Source organism: Drosophila miranda, chromosome 3 (assembly GCF_003369915.1).
Source record: "Drosophila miranda strain MSH22 chromosome 3, D.miranda_PacBio2.1, whole genome shotgun sequence".
NCBI lineage: Eukaryota > Metazoa > Arthropoda > Insecta > Diptera > Drosophilidae > Drosophila > Drosophila miranda.
The window spans coordinates 23,623,833-23,645,333 of record NC_046676.1 but is presented as its reverse complement, the minus strand read 5'-3'; the positions used below and the strand labels follow the sequence as shown (position 1 = coordinate 23,645,333).

Here is a 21,501-nt window from a genome sequence, read left to right as displayed (position 1 = left end):
GATTTGTTTCGGGTGGATATCTGACTTTGGCTTTGGCTTTGGCTTTGGCTTCCCCTTGTGCCACTACCGCTTCCATCCTTCCTGCCTTGCTTCCTTCCTTTGTCCGTTGCCACGCGTGCCACACACAAACACACACAAACATACACACGGCGCTGAACAAGGCCAGCGTAATCAACATAATGAGAGTGGGTAAGAGTGAGCATTATGATAATAATAGTGTGCCAAATGCTCTGCGTCCTCCTTTGTGGCAGGGATGGGATGAGATCAGGGAGCAGGGAGCAGGGTTGCTGGGTTCCCGGGTTCCCGGGTTGCTTGGCCTCCCCTGCCACACACTCGAAGGGTTTCAGTCTCTCTCTGTTTTTGTCGAGTTTTGAAAAATATTCAAGTTATTCGAGGAATGCATTTGGTTCTGTTCAGTTTTAATCATTTGTGTGTGTGTGTGTGTTTTTTCCCCCTCTTTCGACAAAGCGTCCACGGGGGGAGGGGAAGGAACAACAAAGGAAAGGCGCTGCTCCGCTCCTGACACGAAATGGCAGTGATCTATTTTTGAGAGCGTGGAATGTTGAGTGCCTCGGAAAGGGATTCGACGATGGGTTGGGAGTGTTCGGAGGGGAGAGGGGGCCCTTGATATGAAATCGTACACGAGGCCATTGTCTGGGAGAACCCATTCGACGGCGATACGCTGCGATGGTGCCAGCAGATACACGAGAGAGGTGTTCACACGTGGGTGGGGGGAGGCAGGGAGGGAGGGGGATGTGCTTCAGCCGTAGTCAAATTTCGGGATGGGGCTGAGGCTGAGGCCGAGGCTGAGAGGTGCCTAGGGTTTTGGGGTTTTTTTCCCGGAGCAAATCCAAGGAGACGCCGTGTGCCACCCGTTTCTGGGATGCCACATCATAATCCAATGGCAATCCCTCTCCCATTCCACTCGAAGTCTGTTTCTTTCAACTTCTACTCCGCTTCCACTCCAAGGGAGGGGCAGAGCGGTGGCAGCTTCTGTTCGCCTCCATGCCACTCGAGACAAAATCAAAATTCAACTAATTTGCATTTTCGATTTGCATATTTACACAAAATCCGGCCTATCCGTGGAGTGCAGCCTGTCCTTCGTCTGGCACTGCCACTGCCACTGCCACTGCCCCTGCCCCTTCCCCCGCCCCTCTCCTTGATGCAAATGTTCTGTCATTGAAATTAAATTGATTGCAAATACTGAAGATTGACTTGAAGTGGGAGATCGCCGACAAAGACGATGCGGATGGGCCGAAGCGAGTCCTCAAGTCCGGAAACAAAGGCCTCCTGGCTCCATGTTGGTTTTTGATATCCTCCCCGGGAAGGACTCTGCTCTCTCTCTCTCTCTCTCCGGCATAATTGCAGTTTGCCCAAAGGGTTGTTCGGGTGGAGGACTGCAGCAACGAAAATCACACAAAACGCTACCCGCCGGAGCACATGGCATGAAAATGCTACCCTAATTTGAAATTAAGCAGCGGTAGGGGTGGGTTCCGGGGGTTAAGGGGTGTAAAATGCATTATGAGCGATGCGTTAATGGAAATCCAAAAGGTAGGACAGGGACAGGGACAGGTCTCTCCTCTTCTTTCAATCAAAGTTAAGTAGAAAGCAAATCATTCTCGAAGAAAAAACTGGACGGTACTATTTAATAAAGTTTATTCGAGGATCTACCCCGCCCTACCCCTGCGCCGGGGAAAACTTTTGCAGAAAACTTTCGGAAATTGGCACAGCCAAAAATCAGTTGCGAAACAAGTTGATTGAACAATTTATCAAGCGCCCAGAGTCGGGTGGAGGATTGTGGATGGGGGGATGTGGGTGGGTGCACATGTCATGAGCGGGGAAAAGAAATGACAGCACGCGTCGCGGCTGGAGCGGAGTTGACGATGACTGCGGGAGGTCTGACAGGTTTGGGATGGCTTCTGCTGGAAGGAAGCTCAACCCCAGAGCCGAGAGCCCAGAGCCCAGATCCCAGATCCCAGATCCCAACCCCTGGGACTGTATTTACTTTCGCGGGATTTACTCTCAGCCCAAGGACTCTCGCTTCAACTAAACAAATTGGAAAATTTTATAAAAATTGGTTTATGATGATGACATTTGTATGGCATCCGGGGCGGTGGCGGGGGCAGGGGCAGGGGCAGTGGCTGGATGTTTGTTTGCCACGCAAATAAGAGAAACAACAACAAAATGGAAAAGTGCAACGAAGCGTTCAAGTGGGAGGAGTGGGCGGGCGAGTGCTCAAGCTGACAAGGTGCCAATGGAGCCAACAGGTGCGCGCCGGAGAGAGCCAGAGAGAGCTCTCCTGAAAGCGCCATCAATAACCGGTTGACAGCGAGACACTGCCAAGTGGATGAATGAAACAAATCAATGGCGATGGAGACGGCGATGGAGACGCTCAATCGGAAAAGGGAAGCCCCTCCAGAAAGCGGGTCAAAGCAGATTATTTTTCGAGCAATGAAAGGGATTTCCATTGAGGTTTTTTACACTCCCAGAGGGACTCCTCGGGGTCCCTCGACAAGCCGTAAGCCATAAAGGAAATTAATATCGCAACAAACTTAATTTCGTAATATAAATCCAATCTGAAGGCTTTAAATTACGACAGCAGACGCTCTCGGCCGACAACTCCCAGGCCATTAAATTGATAAATAACCAAAAACTTGGCTCATAATCGCCCCCGAAACAAGAGGAGGCCCGACCGGCGGCAGCGGCCAGGCAGCATTTATCAAAGGCCTCCTGAAGGAGTACTCTCTCCCGCGTGGATGTCTGTGTCTGGCGAATGTTTGCCTAAACAATTTGTGGGTGTCCGGTTGGGGGGACGCGCCTGGTGATCCATTTGAATTCCGCACATAAATTAACATAGTCCACCGATGCTCAGGCCCAGGCCCGGGCGTCCCTGCAATCTTTCACATATGTCGACGAGCAGTCAACTGTGGCCACCAGCCCCTGCATCCTTTTGGTTCCCGGCGGGGATCCAGAGACAGTCGGACACCTTTCCACAGATTCCAGCAGCAGCACCATTTTGACGCATCATTGAGCGTATCGTTTGAGTGACTGACTGGACGACATATTGATGTATTGGCTGCGTGCATTGCATGGCTCTTCGGCTCTTCGGCTGATGGCTGTTCGCTGGTTGTGTGTTGCCTCGTTGCCAAATCATGGCAGCGTGCAAATGTTACTAATGTCGGTAGTAGCCACAAACCCCGGCACACACTGTGGGAAATGGGTCCTTCAGGGCTTATCTTGAATATTGAGAGAGATCTACTTCTTCTGCTTCTTTTTTCTCAGTGCAACCAGTGCCGGGAGTCTCCCCTGCCACCCCGGGACTCTCCCTTGCCACAGCCAAGGGTCGCTTCATTACTTTAAATGCTTTACACGTACAATATTTAGGCGGTGGGGGGGCGGGGGGCTGACAGACAGACAGGCACTCTGGCGGGGGGGCTGAGGCTGCAGAGGGGTGCAAGGAGGGCCGTTCTATTGATGCAGCATCACGACGAAACGCATTTTGCACGCAATTCAATCTATTTTTTGTTGTTTCTTTGTCACTCGCCATCTCTTTGGTTCCGGCACGGTGCCACTTCCGTGCGGTACAGTCCTGGAGTCCGGGGAGTGCGTCCGATGCGAATGGATGATGTCTTTTCTCTGTTCACTTTTTTGTGTTGCTTTCGGCTTTACTGTTTACTGTTTACTGTTTACCGATTGCCAATGGTGCCACAGAAAGTGCGGCACGGCACGTGTTGGAGCTGGTGGCCGATTAGCAATCTGTTTATGGCCTTGTTTTGCTGGTCAAAATTAACTGCAAATGTTGATGATGTTCCCTGGAGAACCACCGCGGAAGACCTCTACAGAAACTCGGAATATTCTCTGGAATCATCCCTTATATGTATCCATTTAACTGCTGAACAAATTGAGGAACAAATCTATTAACGAAACTTCTTCAACGGGAAAACACACGCAAAAACATAATTATAGACTTTCACCCCCCCTCTCTCTCTCTCCCTCTTGCTGTAATAGAGAACCCTTCTCCTAACGAGATTAAAGTCTCTCCCTCTCTCGCTCTCTCTCTCGCTCTCTAACAATCCGAGTATGTTGCATGCCACTTAAAGTTGAAAGCAAGAAGCCTTTCGGGGCACACATACTCCGAGCACATTGGAAAAAGTGTTACATGAACAATTAAGTTTTTATGAAGCATTTCCGGTAGGTGGCGCTGGAGCTGGAGCTGGAGCGAGTAAACAACATGCACAGACACGCACACAGACAGGCACGGACATGCTTCGGAAACATTACCGGTGGCGCCAGACGCACACAAACATGTGGGAGCCCCAGAGAGAGAGAGGGTGGGGGTGGGGGTGGTTGTTGGCTTCTGTGCGTGCTACTCCGTTCTCCATTTTGTATTTAAATACATTTTAATTAGTATTTATTGTTTTTGTAGACGCTCGCTGGAGTCCCTGCCCCAATGGGTAGCACTTAACACTTGCCAAATTAGACATGCAACAATAATGCCAACAAAGGGTTAACACACACACACATGGCCATGGCCACCCATCCATCCCCTACACTATACTCTCCCCACCCCCCCCCTGAGGCACTCCCAATCACAGCAGCTCCTTCTTTTTGGCCTCTTTTCCACTAAGCAATTAACTACGCTTTGATTAACAATCCCCCCAGCCCGATCCGACGCCGCCCCACACCCCGCCTGGAGGCCGTTGACAACCACGACGACAGCTGTCTGCCCCCCCATTTCCACGCTCTGCCCCCCCCTGTCTGTTAGTTAACATCTGTCAATTACAGCCGCCGCTTAGGCTGCTGTTAAGGCCCCGACTTGACAGCACTTTTCGTCTCGTGCCCGTATCCGAATCCCAAACAAAGTCCGAGTTCGAGTCCGAATCCGAGTCCGAGTCCGAGTCTAGCGGTAATTAAAGTGCACTTTCGAACTCCAGGCTTATGGTCGCCGCACAACATTGCCACTCACTGTACTCCCTCTGTCTCTGTCTCCCTCTGACTCTCTCTCTGTCTCCCTCTGTTTGGGCTTTGCCTTTCCTGCTCAGCGGATGTGTCGCTTTCGTTTGTGCTGTAATAAGTTATGACACTTTTAGCGCCCACTGTGTGCCCATGTGAGTAGTGTGTGTGTGTGTGTGTGTGTGTGTGTGTGTGTGTTAGCCACCCCCTTTGTGTGGCTGGCTGTATTTTTGGCCGCAAGATGCTCATTGAAGCGCATAATCGCATGTTAAATGTGTTGTAATTAAAATATTAATTTCTTCGCTTATGCACGGAGAGCCTGTAGAGCCTGTAGAGCCTGTACTTATCCTCATGCACACTACAGGCTCTCCGTCTTGTAGGCAACTGCCGCTCGTCGGTAGTACGGGTTCCCATCATCATCATCATCATCGTCATCGTCACCGTCTGCTGCCTTGTGGTTTCTTTTTTTTTTTTTGGCTGTTGCGTAATTATAGTTCTCTGCATTTCTCCCTCTTCTCTCCCACCTTTTGCTCATATGAGAAGTGCAGGGAAAGGAGCATAAATAACTTTTAGTTTGCTACCAACGAAAGGGAACGAAAGGGAGAGACGGAGGGAGGTGGAGCCAGCTTAGCAGAGATTATGGGGTAAACAGACTATTAAAAACTTTTTAAAAGTCAAACTTTGAGAAGTGAAAACGAGCAGAGTATCCTCTAGGACTCCAGGACTGGAGCGGCAGGGCAGGGCAGGGCAGGGCAGGGCATCATTTTAATGACGATAGTAGTTCTGTGCGAGAATCTAATGATCTGGAGACTTTAAAGAATCTTAAAGCAGGTACAATTCGTGCCATATTGAAGGGTAGTCTTCAATGGGAAAGACAGGATAACGAATGCGCGTGTGAGCAGGTCGCAATTGCGTTACTCTTAAGCTTTGCACTCCCCACAGATATGGCTGCACACAACCCATTTAATGGCATTCCCCTGGGATGCCAGTTCAATTTCAATCCCAAAACTTTGCTAAAAACATCAATAATGTAATTAAAAACCCACTTAAGTCGTCTGTTTACATTAGATCCATTACGCAGCGCACACACATGCACCGAAAAAACCAAAACAAAAAAAAAGACAAATAATGGAAGTATTGCATATTACTTAGTCACTTTTTCGTTTGTTTTTCCAACCACCCAATCTTTTCCAGGCAGCAGAGCAGACTGCGGTGTTGTAATCGGATATAATTCCTGCTCTCCAGAGAACAGGCTCAGGACCAGGACCAGGCTGAGGCCGAGGCCGAGGCCGAGGCCTAGACCATCACAGGCCCAGGGGCTATACGACAAAAAAAAGATGAAAAAGCGTGCTAAAGACAAAGTCCTCCGGACCAGACGACACATGAGCAAAGTCCGGGTCCTGGTCCGGGTCCTGGCTTTTGGCCATGGTTACAAAGCCACCCCCCTGGCCCCACCGCCTACCCGCCATAGACTTTTACATTTGATTTACAAAAACGAATCGAAAAAAAATTAAATAAAAAATAAAAAGCTGTAGAACAAACGAAAATTTCTGTTCTGTTCGGGCGCCAACCCCCGATGCGGGGCCCCAAGTGACACTCGCAGGGACGGCTGCTCCCGGGGGCGGGTTGGGGGCGCTATAAACAAAAAATTAAGCGCATACGTGAGTTGCATGCAACGTCTCTGGCTGTTTGCTGTCTGGTCTCTTGGCCTTTTCATCGTTTTTTGCTCATTACATCGGGATATACTATGTAGAAAAAGGCCAGCTATCGTGTGGAAGAACTACCCTCGAGTACTCGTATGTTATTTGTTATTAAACGGGTCCCCGGCCTGGGTCCCCGGCCCGCGTCCTGTGTCCTGTCTGGGCCCTGCATCGGCAGTCGTGCGTTGCCGGCACGGGACATCATTTTGTAATCGAGACTGACCACAATTGTATTGCCGTACGGCTAGTGTCCTGGGGCACCTGCCGGGCTACGTACCGCAGACACAACTGCTCATTAGCGTCATTGAGGTTGACTCTCGGCCGAAACGGGGACGTCACGGCCCTGGGGCTAGACCAGAGGCCCGGTGGCCTGGAGGCGGGGGGGAGGGCAAGTCAAAAGTGTCAAAAGGTAGGAAATTACACCTCAACACCTGTACACGCCCGGCAACCCCCTCTCCCTACTCCCCACTCCCCCAAAGGATCACAAGTCCACATTTGCCCCCCATTTCTCTAATTGTCCTCAAGGTGGAACAAAAAAAATTGCATTTCAATTCCATTTCAGATGGTTATCCATCCTGTGGTCCTTCGGTCCTCTGGCTGTTGCTGGGACAACCGGGGGGGGGGGCTCCCCCTGCCCTGGGGCTAAATCTATTTTCCTGGTTTATCCACTCGTCAGGCGCCGCCTTCCTTCGTCTCCATCTCCATCTCCGTCTCCGTCCAACTAACAAATGGCTTTCGACTTGCGGCCGATAAGCCATCCCCCCCCCCCCCTGGCAAGAGCCCAAATGGAAATACGAGTAAAACTCCTTGAGCCTTCGTATCCTTCTTCGATATCGCGGCACGTGACCAAATTATTCGCCCCCCCCCCCCCCCCCCCCCCCTCTGCCCCTCAGCCCCCTCTGGATGGATGGTATCCCATGTCTACATAAATGTAATTTTCTCACATATCACCCAGAGCGGGGGTCCCCCCACGTCCCCCACGCCCCCCACCTTTCTGTTGGTGACATTCGCTTGGTGGTGGATGACTCGCAATTAGCACTGGGATTCCTGGGGGTCTCCCTTTGGCTCTAATCAAAAGAAATCTCTGGAAATTTCTGCTTTCATATAAATTATGTTGATGGCAATTTGTCGGGGACGCTTACCTCGGCGCACACGCATTTATTGGCAGTTTTGTGGGTTAATGAATATAAATGCCTTTCATACTCCTGCCACGGAAAGCGGAAGAGAAGCTCTGAAATGTCGGGGAATCTCTCACAGGTCTTCCCTCAAGTGTGGACCATCTTTGGGGCAAGTTTTAGGCCCTCTTAGGCCCTCCCTCCAGAGCCCTAGACAGACTTTCATCTATTCAAACCCCTGGAGATCGTACATCCAATTAAGGATGGGCTTATAGATAGGGATTAACTTTCAGAATTTAATTTTGAATACAGTTTCCCCTGCCCCAGCCCCAGCCCCTGCCCCTGCCCCTGCACCAGGCCCTGAGGGAGAGAGTTGTATCCTCTGGCAACTCAATTTCCTGGCCATCGATCGCATCGACTTATTGAATTTTTCGAAACATAAATAACAGTTGCTTGATCCAGCCATTATGTCCTTTGACTTGACAACTGAATGGCGATTGGTATCTGGCATTAATGACACCCCACCAGCCACCAGCCACCAGCCACCATCCACCATCCACCCGTGAAGAGGGATATTCCCTGGCATGTGGCATGAGGGAAACTACTAATCCTTTCCAAGTACACGAACACATCACAGCAGCCACACGCTGGGCAGTAGATGCAACAACAACGAGGTCGGAATGGCAACAGTTGCACCCTCACGCGGCGGCATGGGCATGGCGCTGTTGTAAGGAGAGTCGCGTGGAAACGACAGGCCGTGTGCGTCCAATATGGCACGGAATAAGTTGGGCAAACAGTGGTTCAAGTGGTCGCTGGTTTTAGGGGTTCATCCCAGCCATCGGACGGACGGGCCACGTGGCACTGCCTAATCCCGAAATTAGAGCGGGAACACAGCTGCGAGAATTTACCTGCAACGAGAGAGAGGGAGAATATTTATGAATACTCGTATTTTTTAATTAAATCCCCGGCATTAAAAACATAAAATGTGTACATTCCGCGATTACTTTAATGCACTGAACATGTGTGGCACCGCGAAGGAGAGAGATAGAGAGAGAGAGAGAGAGAGAGATAGAGAGACAGAATCCTGCCAGCCAGGTCGGAGGTCCATGGTCCATGGTCCATGGCCCGAGGCCAATTAGGAATCATAAATCCGTGGGCCAGAACTTTTTATGGTTCTGTTCGCCAGCAAATTGCAGGAAGAGCGAGCGGAAGGATGAAAGCATAGGAGAAATACCTACCGATATATGTATATCCCTGTCCATCCGTCCCTCCGTCCGTATTGGGGGCAGCATAAAAATTGTTTGACAATTAAAAAAGGGAGCAATCAAATGTGTTTTTGGGACACAAAAACCAGCAATGGCCAGCACTTTCCGGTCGCCCAGGATATGTCCATATATATACAAGGGGGGGGGGGGGGGGGGAGGGAGGGGGTGTGGCGGTGGGAGGGAGACACACCAATTGTTCGAATTCGGTGGCAAAATAACGCGAAAAGCGATGAACAAATAAAAATGTAAATATTAATAAGCGTCAATATGCGTTCAACGATGGCCGAGGGGGGGGGGACTTCAGCCGGAAGGGGGGTCGCGGGCAGTGGAAATTTCAAGCAAACAAACAAACAAACACAAAGCCGGCCGCAGTCAGAGCCCAGACTTTCGGAAAAGCGAAGGAAAACATTTTTGGGCAGACACCAAAAAAGCACCCCCAGCCCCCAACCCCAGCCCACCTCCCCCGACCAAAACGCTAATGTGAGACCTAAACACGAGCCGGAGACCGAAACCGATTTCCGCCAAGGGGCCGCACACCGCCCACCGCCCACCGCCCACCGCCCACCGCCCGCCGCACAGTGGGGCGCATAGAGGATCCACGGAAGGTATTTGTTCTCTTTTTCCCAGAGATCTCTGACCAGGTCTAGACTAGAACAGATTAAGGATGCTATAGTTATCGCCCTGCCTGGCGCATAACCTCTGACCTGTGCTTAGTTTGTCCCACTGTTCCACTGATATCCATTGGGCGACCAAAATCCGCTCCCTTTTCTGTCGGCCAGAGCCCTTGCTTCACACGCTTGCCACCAATCTCCACCCCCTTCCACCCCTGTCCTGCCCCCTGTCCTGCGCCCCTGCCCCTGGCGGATGCCATCATCATCATATCAACATCAAGTCATGGACTCAGGGACTTTTGTGAAATGGAACTTTCAACACCGGAAGCAGCGTGTTGCATGTATTTATGTAGATATTAGCGGAGCGGCTAGCACAGCCCTCTCCGACCCCCGCCCCCCGTCCCCCGTCCCCCGCCACTCGCTGTGTAAGCCCTCCCCTCTGTGTGTGAGGCCTGATGTTGGCCAAAAGTGTTCCGTTTCGTAGCGAAACGAAGCGAAGCGTATGGTTTTCGTGGGGAGTTTTGTCCTCGTCCTGGGTACTCGTCCTCGTCCTTGTTGTTATTTTCCATAAGCGCGACTATAAACCAGATTTGGCAGAGCTCTTCGACCCTTCGCTTCAGGCCCTGCCCCTGCTCCAGCCCCTGCTTCTACCCTTCTCCATTCTCTGCTCTATCCACGGCCATGGCCAGGGACGAAGGCAAATTAAGGTCCGTGCTTCTGTGTGTGTGTGTGTGTGTGTGCCCCTTAGACAGAGAGGCAGGGAACTCTTTTTTGTTGCTCAATGAAATTATGCATTCATAGCCCATCGAAGAGTGGAATTTGGCGAAGAAAAACCAAGGGCAAGGCAATGGCAGTGGCGAGTGGGGAGTGGGGAGTGGGGAGTGGCTAGAGCTCGAATAGAAGATAGAGGGCCGCGGGGACACTGCTTTGTAGATTGAAGCTGGTCAATGGCTCACCCTCTCTGCGATGTGATCCCAACCCCACTTTGAGCTCGTGCCGTGTGTGGCATGTGTGGCATGTGTGTGCCGTGTGTGCCACCCTTAAGCCTTTAATCAAATGCATTGCCTTCGCATTCGCTTGCAGCAGGAGATGCCCCTCGTAACAAGTTGTTATTGTTTGTTGCTGCTGCTTCTGGATGTTGTATAATTTGAAAAAATGTCACGCGGTACCCCCTACGGCCCTCTGTGAGTCCTCGACATCCTTCGGAGTCCCCCCTTGAGACGAGTCCACACGGCATGCATCAGCGACATCAATGGGATGTGAAATGTGACTTGGCAAGGGGTCGCTCGACCGTCCGTAAACCTGTTTGATCGGAACTTGTTCTCCCTCCATCCCTCCCTCCCTCGGGGCCGGCCAGTGTCCAGGCGGTGCAGTGGACAGGGGGTAACCCCTTGCTCTGTGTCGCGTGTTCCGCTAACACCCACGGGGGGAGGAAGGGGGGTTGGGGGTTGCAGAACGGTAAACGATTTCACGATAACATCTGCGGCGGTGTTGCGATTGCGATTTCCACGAGTCCTCGAGTCCTGGAGTCCCCGAGTCCTGGAACGAGGGTTGTTGCTCATTGCATAATTATGCCATTGTCCAATGAAGTTCGTAATGCCGAATGCTGCCGATATAATCTAATTTGCCTTCGTCGCGTTGCCAGGGGTTCCTTTCGGGGTGGTTTTTCGACCGGCTTCAATCTGACAGAACGACAGATACTATATAGTATATACGGATATGCAGATACACAGATACACAGTGTAAACAGTCGACCCAATGACCTACAAGTCCTGTGTCTCCAACAAAAGAGTACTCAATGCTAATGCTCTGACTTTAAGCGAGTATCCTGTATCCTGCGTATCCTCCTTCTTGCAAGGAAAGCCTCTGCAAATCCCCTGCCACCCTGGCAGGTGCTCAAGATGCTCGCGGGGCAATAAAACATCGACTGGCAAATACCACAAAATCCTCGCGCATAAAGCGCACTTCATAACTCATTTGTTGCAAGCTTCAGTGGCATCCCCACCCACCACGAGTCCCCCGGCAGCATCCCCCCCCCCCCCCCCCCCCGCACTCTGTCTGTTTGTCGGTTAGCTCATCGTGTGTAATGGCAGCGATTTTCACTCTTTTGTATTTGATTTTCGAAATCGTAATGAAGAGCAATTTCCATTCAGTTACGATTCCAATGGGGCATGTGGCAGGGAGTGATGCCACGATTCGATTCGCGCTGCGTAGGGGGGGGGGATGGAGGGGGGTTGGGCGTGTGCCGAATGCGCTACATTTGTCAAATTAGCCGGGGAGCAGATACATAAGCGACGGGTAAGCGAGGGCCTGTCCCAAAAAACGTCAATGGTGTAATCCACTTCTTGGCCAATTATTTGTGCTTATATTTATGGGCCACTCGTTACGTGAGAAGTTTTACACGGGCCAAGAAAAGCCTTCAAATGGGCAAGGAGATGGTTATGGGAACTAAAAGATACATCTGTCAATGGGGGAGGATATCTAAAGATACGGCTGAGAAGGAACATGGATAAATGGAAGAGTAACGGCAGGTAAGAGACTCCGTTGAGTAGTGCATCTCGCTGGATAAAGAGTCTCTCTTTCTCCCTTTCGCCCGCCTTTACTCCTCTTTCGTAGGAGATTCGTAGGTCGACGCTGTCGGGCTCTGCCTGTGCCTGTCCTTGCCCTCTCGCCTCTCCGCAGGCTCTGTGTCCTTTGCTATTGAACTGAACTTGACATTTTGCACTCGGCGCAGTCGGCGCAGAGGCCGCTGCTGCTGCTGTTTCGCCACTCGGGCCGCGTACACGCAATAAAAAGGATAACAACACACACACACACACACGCACAGAGGGATAAATAGCGACACACAGATACAAGCGACGCCTGACCCGACCCCAAAAACCGGGAGGCAGCTGCTGTGTCGGATCGGATCGGCTCGGATCGGATCGGGACAGGTCGGTTCGGGTCGCAGCGGACTTCTGTTTGCCGAACGAGTGTGGCTGTGGCTGTGGCATGGAGTGGAGTGGACTCCTCCGTGTTGCAGAGCCGACGAAATTATTTGTTGGTTTAAAAACGGGGGTAAAAAAATAAACAAATGAAATGAAAAATTCTCAAAAGGCAAGGAAAAAAAGGGAAATATTGAAATATGACAGGCAGGGGGCCATAAAAGGAAACGGCATCGAAAGCTGTTGCAAGGGGGCGGGGTAGGGGTAGGGGTAGGGGTAGTGGTAGGGGCTGTTCGCGGGCTTCCATCTGTCCATCATTAAAGCCCATTTATTGGCTCTGGCTTATTGAATTTCGGTAGGCCAATGGCTGGGCATAATCTCAACAAAGGTCCTGCGACGGACGGAAAGAAGGTCCTGGCAGGATACGGCTTTTAATTAGATGTAATGCCGCCATATAACGAGAGGCTGAGGAGGGATGGATGACTCCCTTTTCGGAGTTAATCGCGCCATAAGACCCCGCTCTGGCTCCATCCTTTCGCCAGGATTAACCACAGCTCCTCCACTCCTCCACTCCGGGGCTCCTGATCTCCGGGGCTCCTCTCTTGAGCTGCTCATTAGCAGTCCAGTCGCCTGCCTGGGCACACAAGGATCCCATCTCGGCGGGTCCTGGTCCCCGCGCAATTAAATGACACAAAAACGGATTAGCGCCGGAGTCGGTGCCGGAGTCCGGAGTCGGTGCCGGAGCCGGAGCCGGAGCCAACAATGCGTAAGCGTAAGGCCACTTAACATTTATGGACGAGGCATTAAAATAATTTTTATGAAAATTAACTCGACTAAAAATACGACGTCCGTCCCGAGTCCCGAGTCCCGAGGCCCAAAGAGACGCCTCTTCTGTGTGCCTGTGTGTGTGTGTGCCTGTGTGTGTGTATGAGGGATAATTGTCGCGCTTCCCAGAGTCCTGGCGAAGGAGGGCGACAGGCCTGGCTGCCTGTCTATCTGTTTGAACTTGGGAACTTGATTTTGCGGAAGAAGACAGCCAGCAACGGTGGCAACAACAACGTGCAACATCTGGCGCTAAGTACAAACCGTGATACACACACAGACAGACGGACAGACGGACGGACGGATGGATGGATGGATGGAGGGGCATACAAAGCACACACACATATCCTATCCCATCCTGCTGCTGCTGCCGCCGCTGCTTTGAGACTCGGGACTCCGACCGCGTGGCTCCTCTTAAAGCCTGCCACACGGGGATGCGCGCGCAGCGGCCACGGCAGCGGCGGCGGCAAAAAAGGAAGTTGGCCAAGAAATTAGGGAAAAGGAAAGGAACTTTAAAAGTCGCTGCCAGTCGTCGAAGGGGCAGAGGCAGAGGCAGGGGCAGGGGCCGGGGGCAGCGTTGTGGAAGAGCAAAACGTTTGAAGGGTGGAGTTTAGGGGCAGGGGGGGGCAGGGTTGCGGTGTGGCATGGACATGGGCCCGGGCCCGGGTCCGGGCAGCGTGAGAACATTTTCATGCAGGATATTTTTGTGTTTCTGCCTTCGCTGCCGCTTGCCGCTTGCCTCTCTGCCGCCAAGTCAAGAGTTGAACGAACACACCCTGGTGGGACGTTTGCTACCCCAATACCAGCACAAGCACACGCACACGCACACGCACACCAACATCTCAGAGAGAGAGAGAGAGAGAGAGAGAGCGAGGGAGAGGGAGAGGTGGGGTGAAACTGCTTATGAAATTTCCCAGTATTCTCAACACTTCCGCCTTTAACGCGCTCTCTCTCTCTCTCTGGCCTCTCTGCTCATGCGCTCTCTGAGAGATCACAAAATACTGGGCTCCCTCCTCTCCCTCCTCCCTCTCTCCCTCCTCTCTCTCACGTTTACTCTTTCTCTTTGGTCGTCGTCTGTGAAGTGCACTCCAATCGCTGGGTAAATATGTACAGCTCTTCTCTGGCTTTTTTTGGTTTTTGGGTTGAGTTCTAGCTCCACTCACCCCCCTCCCCCCCTCCCCTGCTGAGTGAGAGCTTCGCTCCTTTCATGCCCGTGTGGTCGGGTCGGGCCTCTGTGGCTCTGTGTGGCTCTGGGGCTCTGTGGGGCTGGGGGTGTTATGTATTTTTTACAAGTGTTTAGTCAAATTCGTTTGGCATTTCAGGCGGGGGCGCCACTCTCCCCACTGTATGTGTGTGTGTGTGTGTGTGTGTGTGTGGCATTGGAGGCTGTGTGGGGTGTGGGGGGCGTGTTGTTTACAAACGTGAGGTGAAGCCAACAGCGAGAGAACTTCCCTCTGAACCAAAGAACCAAAGTAGAGGCCAGCATTTTAGATGGAAATTGATTTTTAGTGTGACGAAAGGCGCCACAAGAGGAGAAGGGGAAGGGGTGGGGGGGGGGGGGGGCGTAACAGTCCGATTATCCATCTATAAGGTGGGGGCGCATGTCTAAGGGAAATCTGGTAGGAGACCACGAATACCCCTACCATAAAGGGATTTTGCATTTCCCAACACTTTTTTCCCCATTAAAAACCTAATGGAAAGCGATAGATCTCTTAATTCGATCACAAAATAACTCAAATCGATAGGCCTGGACGGCAAAAAACAATCAAAGCTTATCGAATTAAATATAATCCCATTTGAGCCGCGTTTCACCTTTGATTCAATTACAGGGCGCTGCAGCCTTCGTTGGTAACGAGATTTGCGACTTTTTCCACTTTTTACAGACTGCAAATTAATTGGAAAACACGAGGAAATCTGTTGGCCGCAAATGATTGCAAATGCAGGGATTTGCTCTGATCCGAAGGGGGCAAAGTACTTCCGAGTGCATCAATCCGTACGATCTCTTTCCCAAAAGTGATTTCTTAAGTGTCTCCCAGGCTCCCTGGCAGTCCCTGTCGCCGAGAAATTCCCATAGAATGTGCCCGGCTGCTTCCATCTCATTTCACTCGCATAATGCTCTGTCAGCTCTGCTCGGTCCTCAATTTTCTGCTCCGAACAAAGGCTCTTCTGCGGTGGGATTTCGATTCGGAGTCTCCGCCTGGGGGGATCGGATCGCTTTGTGGCAGCAACAGATGATTGACAATGAGGGCGCAGAGCGGCAGCGGCAGCGGCAGAGACCGCAAGGCAAATTTAAATAACTGTGCACACAAAAGGCCGTGAAAGAGTTGTCCTTGTCCCGACAAGGAGCCCCGCAGGAGCCGCAGGAGCCCCGCAGGAGACGGGGGAGCGGGCCAAACAGATGATTGCCGTTAACCAAAACAAAAGCAGGTCGAAAGAGCGCCTCGAGAAACAGCTGTCGGAGGCCCAGACAGGGGGAGAGCAGGGGCAGAGAGCAGAGAGCGCGTTGCAAGGTGCAAAAGAAGAGCAGCAAAAGACAGAGGGATCGCAGGTCGCAGGCTCGGGCTCGACATTAAACAGAAGCAGAAGCAATAATGATCCGCCCGAGTAGTCCTGTACCCACCCGATGGGATGATTAGTATGTTCAGACCGAAGATCGAAGATCGAAGACCGAAGATCGAAGACCGAAGACCGTGCTCCCTGGAGGGTCTCCTCATTCGGCCAGGTAGCGCGCTCGCTGCCTGCCACATATGCAGGTTCCTCTTCTCTGCCTGCCTCTGCAGCAGCTGTCGTTAATGAGTCGCTGCCGCCGCTCTGCCGCGGGCAGGATCTGTTTCTCTGTTTCTCTGTCGCTCTCTTGTGGATTGTTTTGAGACCAAATGCAATCTCCGCTTACAGGCACATCTAATCTTTATTGACGGGCCTGGGGTCTGGTTTTCGGGTTTTCGGAAAATCGAAAAATTCTATTTGTCAAACAAACAATTTCGTTTACATTTTTCACAGTCGAAAATTGTTCGAGTGTCGTGTCGCCACCGCAGGTTGCCGCTGCCTGTGTGTGTGTGTGGCAGGTAGATGATCCTCAACAGCTGAACATGCAACGTTTCGTGGCATTGCCAGCAGCCATCGATCTGTTGATAAAAAGGATTTTCATGTTTTTCCTGCATTACGAAAAAGAGAGGGGGAGAGCGAGGGTGAGAGAGAGGGGGAGAGAGGGGGAGGGAGAAACCCTTTTGTTATCCTTCTTAACCAAAACACCCCCCATCCCCCCACCCACCGAGCTGTTCATCAGTCAATTTCCCGTTGATTAGCCTCAGTCGTCGTCGCCCCCCCCCCCACGTTCCAAGATTTAGAGACTTCCTCCCCCCCCCCCCATTCCAGGCAAACCGCTTAGCACCCTGCCTCCTCCCTGCCGCAGGCCTAAATAGACACCCTTAAACCCTCCCCCTCAAACCCCTCTACCCCACAAAAACGGGGGACAAAAAAGCGCGTCACTTGCGCATAAAATGTGATTTTAATCACTTTCCGTTCCGTTCCGCTCCCGTCGCCACCCCCCAAAGCACAGCCCAAAGCCACCCCCCACTCTCATCTCTCCACCCCTCTCTTCCCCTTTTTGGCATGTCCTGTCTTTGGCTTGTCTTTGACTTTCCTTCTGCGCCTTTTTCTGTTTTTGTTTTGTGCGAAAATAATTTCATTTAAATATCCACACATAAAGTTCTGTCCCTGCCCCTGCCCCTGCCCCTGCCCCTGCCCCACCGACTCCTCCCTGGGGCGCGCTCTCTCGCTCTCTGGCTGGACGGCTTTATGTTAATGTAATTTTTATGCTGATTGCGAATTTCCACATTTCCGCAGTCTGTTCTTTGTCGCGGCATTAACGGAGGAACAGCAGAGGCGACAGCCTCTGAGAGCCGTGCCTCATGCGTGCTGCTGGAGCCTGGCTTGGGGTCCGGCCTGGCTACGAGGCCTGATTATGATGTTTATCCAGAGAGGGAGACGTTCTCCCTTTGCTCTTTTCCCTGAGGTTCTCACCCCTTCCCCTTCCTCAGGTAAGCCCTGCCCTGCGCCTTTTGTTCGTCCCTTTATGGCGCTTCGTTTTCCACCGCTTAAAAGCCTGCGCCTTTTGTTCCAGGTCCTGCTCGGCTCTGCTCTGCTCTGCTCTGCTGTTTTAATCAGCAGCATTAATTTAATTTAATTTGATTTAATATTGCCCCCCCCCCCCCAACCGACCGACCGTCCATCCGTACATATGTTGGCCCCTCCCCGCCCCGGATCCACTGGCACTCCCCTTTGTGGCCGCTAAGTACGTCTAAGTGGTTCGGCCGAAAGCAGGGGATCCGTAACCGAATCCGCATTGCGAGTCTGCCTGGTATATGGTATATAAATTATATATAATACATATATTATATAATGATCTATTGTGTGGCCGAGAGAGTCGAGTGTTTTTGGGGCTTGGCGGATGCTTTTCGACGGCTGCTCATTAAAATTGTGAGGTGGATTACGATTGCAGGCACTGCAGGCTGCAAGATGCCTTCCACAAAGAATCCACAGAGGAGCCAGCCTCCTGCCTCCAGCCTCCTGCCTCCAGCCTCCTGCCTCCCGCCTTTGAGTGCAAGGAAAATCCCCTTAAAGCACGGCCCAGGAATGATTGTCTTCTCCCTCTAATCCCAAACATTCAAATGGTTTTCCAATTAAAATAACTCTTTGGAGAATCTCTCGATTCCCTCTAGGGAGGGCGGAGGTCGGAGGTCGGAGGGCGTGGCTACACAGCTACAATATCAAATGATTTCAATGAAAATTCGCTGTCCGCTGCCGGACACTTCAAAGGTTTCCCCAGAAATACCCAGATTTCAGATTTCAAGCAACAACCAGTTGAAGAGTCCCTGTGTCCCTGTGTCCCTTCCTGTTTGCCACATCGTGTGGCAGGAAAGCAAACACACATACAGAGCGAGAGAGAGCGAGAGAGAGAGAGAGACCAGCATAAAAATAATCAAAAATGGCATATAAACAAACACGAGAGAAGGACGACAGGCTAACGGTCGGTGTGCACTCTCTCTCTCTCTCTCTCTCTCTCTTCTGCTACGTGCCGCATTTTGCTACCTTTTCACCCCCCCCTCCCCCTCTCTCACCCCTCACCCCTGACGTTCTTCGTGTTTGTTCAAAATGTTAAAATCCTGTTTATTGGATTCAATGGTTTGTTAATTGCCAATTTCAACTCCTTCCCCAGCGTGTGGCAAGGGCAAAACTTTTCACAGTCACTGTGTAACCCTCCACTCCCCCTCCCCCTCTCTCTGTGTGCGTGTGTGTGTCTGCCATGTCTGGCTATGGGTCTACTGGTCGACTGGTCCCATCGATCCCCATAATAATTTCCTGGCTATAAAATTCATTAGACAACATTGCAGGCAGGCGCACCCCCAGACCCCCAGACCCCCACTCCGCCCCCCCCCACCCCGACTCGAACCACCTGTAAAACTTGTCGTCTGTCTGGAGCTGCTACTAGTGCCGTTACACACTCCTATCTACTATCTACTGCTGCAAGAAGTATCTGTTAGATACATATATTCATGGCCTCTTCGGTGCGTCGTTAAATTATCCACGACTCGGCGGCGGCGGCTGTGCGGCATGCCACTGGCTTTACTTTAACGAGAATGTGCCCCACACACACACACACACACACACACACGCACGACTTAAGGCCTGGGCTGGAGGCCGTTAAAGTTGGTTGGAAATTAGGCTGCAAATCGGTGACGAGCTCCAAGGGGAGCGGGGGCAGCATCAGAGATCGGGGATTGGATTGAAAGGGGGTAAAAAAGAGAGGAAAAACTATCACGGAAGCGGCAGAAGGCAACCCCCCCCCGCCCAGAGGGGGGTTCCAGGAGAGGGAGTGCAGGGCAAAAACTTCTCTCTGGAGATACCTCCAGCAGCACTCGTCTTTAATTCCCCCCTCCCTGCAGCCCTCCCTCCCTGCCTACCCTCTTCAAGTGGGTTCGCTGCAATCCTCAAAGGAGCGTCTTCTGCACCTGCCGCCTTGCCCCTGCCGCAGCCGGCGGCAACTGCTGCCTGGTGTCGCATTTAATTCAATCGCTGCCACTGTTGCTGCTGCTGCCACAAAAAGTGGCAACAATTGCACAAAAAGAGAGAAACGACAGGCAGGCGGCAAACAAAAGCGAGCGCAGGTTGTGGCAGTGGCAGTGGCATCTGCGATTGCACCAGCCATGAAAGACGGAAGGGGGGGGTGGGGGGTTGTGGGGGGGGGGGGGGGGGTGTGTGTGCCACGGATATGTCACACAGCGACAGACAGGATATATCAAAGCGTGACAGGAGCAGAAGTCAGCGCAGGAGGCACTCGACAAAAGTTTCCTTGCCGGCGGCTTAGAGGAGCTTTTCCTTTCCCCCCTCCCCCTCCCCCTCCCCCACCCGATAGACGCACAAATTTGAATTGACAACACATTTCCGCATCGATGAGTCCTGCCCTGCCCTGCCCCTTCGCCTCGTTGGAGGCTTTTGTTCATCATCCATTTTGTGCCCCCAAAAAATGGTTGTCCACATATGCTGCGGAAATGTCCGGGAAATGTGCATGGAAAATGGTTTTCTTCTTGCTTTGACAGATGTCGAAGGAAAATGGAAGCCTGGGAGAGTGGGGGAGCCTCTCTTTCTCCCCCTCTCTCTCTGTCTGACATCAATTGCCGAATAATGTTCAAGTCATCAAATATTTAAAATGCTTCCACAGAGAAAGAGAGAGAGGGAGGGAGAGGTCTCCCAGTCTCTATTTTCCTACCCTGTCTTTCCCCTTTCTTTCTCCTCTCTTTGGGGGTGTGTCGGAAGCGGGGGTGGGGGTGGGGTGGTAGGGCTTTCCTGCCAGCGACACAACATGTTGAATTTTTAATGCGGATTTTTGGCAAATATTTTTTGTTGTTTTTTTTTGGTTTGTCTGAAAATATTTTAAAGCATACTTTCGAGCTTCGTTGGGGGCGGGATGTGGGGGGCTTTGGGGGCATGACGCACGAATTGCCGAAAAATGTTTGCAGCTCGTTTGGTTCTCTCTTTTCTGTTTGGGTCCATGGGGCGTGGGGCGTGGGGCGGGGGGCAAGGGGCATCGCCGGGTGTGGAAGGTGTGAAAGGCCAAAAAATGCCAGTTTAAAAAAAAGTTTAAATTTGCACATGCCACAAGAGCGAGAGGGAGAGCGAGAGGGAGAGAGACTTGACTCGGGGAGCTGTGGCACAGACAGACATCCAATGAATGCCATGCGTTGCACGAAAGATAAACCCAGAGACGGAAGCAGCAGTCGAAGCCGTAGCCGTAGCCGTAGCCGTAGAGCAACTGACTTTTGGCCTACACTGTGTGTGGACATGAGGCTGCCACAGCCAGTGGCAGGCAGACACAGAGACAGACAGAGGCACAGGCAGAGGCACAGGCAGAGGCAGAGGCATAGTCAGGCACATTTCTTTTTCTCCTTTGGTTTTTCTCTGCTTTTCTTCGGGGGATTTGCTCGTTTTAATTTCTTTTGCCATTTGCCTGCAACATATTTTCACACTTTATCGTCACTTCACTTGCCACACCGCACCCCCTCCCCGCCCTCCCACCCCCCTGCCGATTGTTTGTCTGTCTGTCAAATGAATTATTTGCATAGTTTTGGGGCACAACGGAGGGCAGGAGGCGCCCAGCAATTGCCGAACGATTGCATGTAAGGCTCGTGCCACATGCCGCATGCCACACACTCTATATACATACATATATGCTGACTAAGCACGGATTTCGATGCCGAGCCAATATTTATTTGATGCCTGAATAAGTTTTAAATATGCACAGATCTCTCTCTGTGCCCCTGCCCCTGCCCCTTGTGCCTAATCGCATGTGGCAGGGTGGCTGTGTGGCAACTCGGAGCCAGGTTAAGTGCCTAAAAGCTGTAAAAATTTTTGAATAATTTATGAAACACGAAAAAAGGGCAGAGAATTTTAGAATATAAAAACAGATGTACACAAAAGCATCGAAAAAGGGTGGAAAAATATATTTGGTCAGAGATTTGTAATTGCCTCAAGAATATGACATTAAATCCCATAGTTCTAGGGGTTTTTCCAGGGAGTTTTGAGCCAAAGTCGAGCCATCGATCCAATGGAAA

At 51.6% G+C, this 21,501-nt stretch overlaps 1 protein-coding gene across 2 annotated transcripts in view; it reads right to left on the bottom strand.

The window, feature by feature from the left end:
• The window catches only part of LOC108159204 (zinc finger protein jing), a 128,251-nt gene that overhangs the window by 27,518 nt on the left and 79,232 nt on the right, over positions 1-21,501 (bottom strand). The window lies entirely within an intron of this gene.